The following is a 6,135-nucleotide window of genomic DNA, read 5'->3' on the forward strand; positions in this document are numbered from 1 at the left end:
AGCTCTGGAATAATATATCTAGCTCCTGCAAAAATTGGCATAAGGTAATAAGTTGATTTAGTATTTTATTAAATCAAACAAATGTCAGAAAAATTAGAAAACAGAAAAAAAATAAAGAGGAGGGGCTTACCTGGGGCTTCCCCCTGTGCAGCCCAGCCGCAGCAGGCCGGCCCAGCCAGCAGGCGGCCCAGCCCACCTGGCCCCCCCTCCTCTGTCGTCTTCCTCCCCGACAGGGGGACGGCGCGTGCCCGACGCGCGCGCACCGCCGCGCCGCGCCACCTCCTCTCTCCCTGCCTACCTGTCCTCTCCCCTCCTCGTCTGGATGCCTGGAACGACGCCACGCAGCCACCCCGACCCCCTCGCACTCTCCCTCGCCCTCGTCCTCTCCTCTGTCTCTCTCTCTCTCTCACGGCCGAACGCCACCGACGCCACCACTCGCCGTAGCCATCGCCACCGGCCTCCCCTTGCCTCCCCGACACGCTTCCGAGCTCCGCCACAACCCCCTCCACCTCCTCGTCGAGCCACGAACCTCCGGACGCCCTGTGTAGCCGCCGTCGCCATCGTCTTCCTCCTCGGACGCCGTCGACCGCCGACTCCGATTCGCCGTCTCCAACGCGTCCCCGGCCACAACGAGTAGCCCTGGAGGTCCGCGGTGAGCTCCGCCGCCGTTCCCCTCTCTTCTCCCCCCTCGTTTCCGCGCCGTAGCGCCGTTCCCCACCATGGCCGAAGCCTCTCACCGCCGTCCATGTCGCCGTCGCCGTCTCGGCCCGTCTCCGCCCAAACCAAGCATCCCTTCGCGCTCCTGGTGCCACGAGGGTGCCGCCGAGCCCCTCAGGTGGCCTCCCCGTGCCCCGCAGCCCGATCCTGCTCGCGCTCGAACTCCTCCCCAGCTCCTTCCACCTGCCCCTCCAGATGCGCGAGAGCCCGGGCTACGCCCCGGTGCTCTCAGACGCCGTCCCCATGGCCTGTGGCGCGGACTCCGCCGCGTCCAGAGGTCGCCGGCGGCGAGCCCCGTCGCCTGAGCCCTGCCATGTGGGCCCGGCCCGTCAGGTGATTAGCTTAGTGCTAATCACCGCTTAACTAACCCCCCTGACACTGACAGTGGGCCCCAGTGCCCCCTAACCTTTTAGTTAAGTTAATTTAACCCCTGTTTAACCCCCTGTCACTGACGTGTGGACCCCACATGTCAGGTTTGACCCGGACCAGCCCAGTTGACCGCTGACGTCGTGCTGACGTCATGCTGGCGCAATAATATGATTTCTGGAATTAAATTAAATCAGAAAATTCCAGAAATTGTTCTAAACTTCAAAAAATCATATCAATTCAACCGTAGCTCAGATTAAAATAATTTATATATGAAAAATTATCAGAAAAATGCAATCTTTCCATCTGTACTAGTTTCATGCATGAAAAACCAACTTATACATGCTGAATATGGGAAAACACATTATGGCATATATAAGAGACTTAATTTAGAAATGCATTTGAACCTTTGGTTCAAATGGACTTCAAACCAAATGTTTACTAGTTGCATTAGCTCAAACAGCATCACATCTACATGCCATGTTCATGCATCATATTGTTGCATATGATTGTGTATTGATTGCCGGCACCGTTCCTTCTCGATAGGTCCTGCTCCGGAGTCGTTCTAGAGTACCTGTCTGTGAAGCAGTGCCTCCCTTGTTGTTTTACCAGGCAAGCAAACCCCCTTGTTCATTTCGATAAAACCCTACTCTCTCGCTCCTGCTCTCAGTTATTGCATTAGGACAACAATGATTCATCTGCTACTTTGTGCTGCGGTAGTTGAACCCATTCCTCTGCATGACCTGTCATTGCCACAGTAAATAGTTGAAACCCACTAGCATGTGTAGGAGTTGATTGAAGCCACTGATGTGTTCCTACCATGCTATGCCTGCTATTGCCTAGAGTTGTGTCAGGTCTGATTCATTGGGAATGAATTGGGGTGTCATGATATGTTCTGATGCTGAGAGTGAAGTGTGTGAACACGATTTGGTAAAGGTAGCGGTGAGAGGCCATGTAGGAGTACATGGTGGGTTGTCTCATTGGAACCGTCCTTAAGCACTGAGTTCTATGTATGTTGTCCAATGACTCGATACTACCACACATTGGGTTCCGGTAACTCGACCCCTCTCGACTTATTAGCCAACTTGATCTCTGTCCAGGAGTCGCAACTAGTCTCTGGTGTTTGTAGGTAGTGCTATTTTTCTACCAAGTGGCACCCGGCAGGGTGGGCATGGGACAGACTAGGCACACGTGGCACGGTGTACCAAGTGGCACCCGGATGGTGGGCTTGGGAACCCTGCTCACATCGTTTGGGGCCGTGAGTGACACCCCGGCCGGATCTCCTTGCGGATGGAACCCGAATAGGCGATAAACCTGGGCTAGAGTCTTGTGTGGTTAGTCAGGTCGTGGCCGACACCCTCGCCAGGCTTCCGCTTGAAGGTTGCCGAGATACATGAGGTGTACATGGCGGTAAGTGGCGAGAGCGTGTGTGAAGAAGTACACCCCTGCAGGGTTAACATGATCTATTCGAATAGCCGGGTCCGCGGTTATGGACTTCTTGGATGCTTACATGGTACATAGACAACTTGAAGTGGATACTCTAAAATGCTCAAGACAAGTGTGAGTGCTATGGATGGCCTTCTCGTAGGGAGACGGGGATGGATCCATAGTAGTGTATTGTGTGGTGATTAGTGGACTTGTGTGCGCCATATCACCTCAAGAGTTTCTGGTAGTCGTAGAACAGGATAGCCACAGAGTCAAAGCTGGCTTGCTGCAACTAAACTCCACATTACCCCCTTGACACAAATGCATGTATGGTAGGATCTGATGTAAGTCTTGCTGAGTACCTTTGTACTCATGTTGCTCTATTTATGTTTTGCAGCGGAGACTTCGGTCTTACTAGTGTTCTCATGGACTTCGACAAGTAGCTTGTACCTCAGCTACGATCTTGAGCGGACGTTGTAGATAGTCAGGCTTTCAGCCTTTTTCAGTTATAGATGTCTGTACTCAGACATGTAATGCTTCCGCTTGTTGCTTGATTGCTCTGACTGTTGGGTCATGTGACCCCTGTTTGTAATAATGCTGTGATGGCTCTTCTGAGCCTTTATCTATATAAGTTGTTGAGTTATGCTGTGATGCCATGTTGTACAGCACATACTTGCATGTTATGCGTACGTGTAATATGTACTGCTATGTGTGGGATCTGACTATCTAGTTGTTTATCCTTAGTAGTTCTCTCTTACCGGGAACTGTCTCCTAGTGCTTCCACTGAGCCCTGGTAGCTTGCTACTGCTCCGGAACACTTAGGCTGGCCGGCATGTGTCCTTCTTCGTTCCTGTGTCTGTCCCTTCGGGGAAATGTCACGCGATGAATACTGGAGTCCTGTTAGCCCGCTACAGCCCGGTTCACCGGAGTCCTGTTAGCCCAGTGCTACAGCCTGGATTCACTCGCTGATGACCGACACGTTCGATGCTGGGTCATGGATGCCTGTCCCTGTAAGTTAGTGCCACTTTGGGTTTACGACTAGTCATGTCAGCCCGGGCTCTTTATCATATGGATGCTAGCGACACCATCATATACGTGTGCCAAAATGCGCAAACGGTCCCGGGCAAAGGTAAGGCGACACCCGTGGGGATACCGTGCGTGAGGCCGCAAAGTGATATGAGGCGTTACATGCTAGATCGATGTGGCATTGAGTCGGGGTCCTGACAGCTTTGGTATCAGAGCCTGACTGCCTGTAGGATTACCAAGCCAAACCGGTCGAAGTCGAGTCTAGAAATTCTTTAGTTATGTAAGGGAATTGATTGTGGGTTGGAACGTAAGGCTCTTTTTACTCCTTATACCTCATGGCCTTCTGATCTGAGTCATCATCTTCTCTTCTACGGGGATTAAGAACTAGGCTATCTCTTCCGTCTATCAGGATCACGTGTTACTACTCTGTAGTCCCTTAGGGTTGGTTGATCAGAGTCATACCCCAGTTTTCAAGTACTTCCGATGTAGTCTATTTAGTACTATCTCAGAACCTTGAGCGATGATGATGAGTATGTTACCACCCCATTTTTAGTAGGATGTCTCATTCTGAGCTTTTTACTGTCGTTATGCTGCCGGAATTTTCCTAGGAGTTCAAGTGATACTAATCCCTTGTCCTACATTCTATAGCCTATAGATTGATGCTGACTCCGTCCTTGGCTCGTCTCTCAGGATGTCATCAGCTAAGCGAAGTTCCATCGCTCGTAGCCAGAACCACGGAGATGGTAGGAATGAGGATCCTCCTGACCAGCCTTCGTTGACCGAGTTCATGCTAGAGATGGAGAGGAACAAGCGTGAGTCTAACCGTTTGTTGGCACGTATCGAGGAGAACACCGCACATCAATTCAAAGGGTCTGCTACCATCCATGATTTCATTCACTTGCACCCACCTACTTTTCATCATTCCATCGAGCCACTCGATGCAGATGACTGGCTCCGTAGCATCACTCATAAGCTGCGTTCCGCGAGCGTAGCTGAAGATGACAAGGTCACTTATGCCACATACCACCTGGAAGGTCCTGCTAGTCTTTGGTGGCAGAACTATGAGACTTTGCTTCCAGCTGGCCAGATTCCTACCTGGAGGGATTTCACTGAGGCTTTTCGCGAGCATCACATTCCCCAGGCCCTCCTTGATCGCAAGAGAGAAGAGTTCTGTAGTTTCACCCAGAGTAAGATGGCTGTTGATGCTTATAGCAGAGAGTTCGAGAACCTCGCCCGTTATGCCACAGAAGAAGTGTCCACGGACGCCAAGAAGCAGGCTAGGATCCGAAAGGGTCTCAACCCCAAGTTGCGCCGTGATCTCCACCTGCATCATTGTGATACATTCCAAGCTCTTGTGAACAAAGCCGTTAATGCAGAGACAGCTCAACTCACTTACGAGGAGTCTCGTAAGCACACCCGTGATTTGGGATCTTCCTCTGGCTCTAGTTCCCAGAAGCGCCGGATTTGGGTTCCAAACTCCGCTCTTCCTTTCGGATATGCACCGAGGCCATCCTATGTGGTGCCTCACCCAGCTCAGTCATATGTTTCACCCAGGCCTACTGGTAGACCGTTTGTCAGTGCGGGTCCCCGTCCAACCTCAGGGACTTGCTTCACATGCGGGAAGCCAGGACACTATGCACGTGACTGCTCTCAGACTAGTTATGCTCCATCCCAGCCCGAGAAGACTGTTGGCTGTGTTAAGCCATCACGCAAGATGATCAGTGTCAAGTCAGTTCCCACTGAACGTGGACGTGTGCATCACGTCTCAGCTAAAGACGCTCATGATGATCCAGATGTCGTTCTTGGTACCCTCCTTGTCAATTGTCACCCAGCATCAGTTCTATTCGATACTGGAGCATCTCACTCCTTCATTTCTGAAAGCTATGCTAACTTGCACAATCTGCCATTTTGCGATATGCCAACCCCGCTAGTCATCCAAACTCCTGGATCCAAATGGCAAACCTCTAGTGTAAGCCATGGTAATGAAATCCTTGTTGACAGACTTGTATTCCTTGCATCACTTGTAGCCCTCAAGTCCTCAGATATTAACATCATCTTGGGTATGGACTGGATGACAGCTCATCATGCCAAGATTGATTGTTACACAAGATCTGTTCAGCTTACACACCCATCTGGCAAGATAGTCACCGTCTCCACTAGAGTTGCAAAGCGTCAGCTCTATTCTCTTAATGCCAGCCCTCTTCCAGACCTTGAAGATATCCCGGTAGTCCGTGACTTTCCGGATGTCTTTCCAGAGGAACTGCCAGGTGTTCCACCTGACAGAGATGTAGAGTTCGTCATAGATCTTATCCCAGGAACAGCTCCAATCTCCCGGAGACCTTACAAGATGGCACCCTTAGAACTAGCCGAGCTTAAGAAACAACTCGATGAGTCCTTGCAAAAGGGTTTCATCCGTCCTAGTTCTTCTCCTTGGGCTTGCCCCGTCCTCTTTGTCAAGAAGAAAGACGGTACGGACTGGATGGTCGTTGATTATCGTCCCGTTAATTTGGTCACGATAAAGAACAAGTATCCGCTCCCCAGGATCAACGACCTGTATGATCAGCTCGCTGGATCCTCAGTCTTCTCCAAGATGGATTTGAG

This window comes from Triticum aestivum, chromosome 2B, assembly GCF_018294505.1.
Source record: "Triticum aestivum cultivar Chinese Spring chromosome 2B, IWGSC CS RefSeq v2.1, whole genome shotgun sequence".
NCBI lineage: Eukaryota > Viridiplantae > Streptophyta > Magnoliopsida > Poales > Poaceae > Triticum > Triticum aestivum.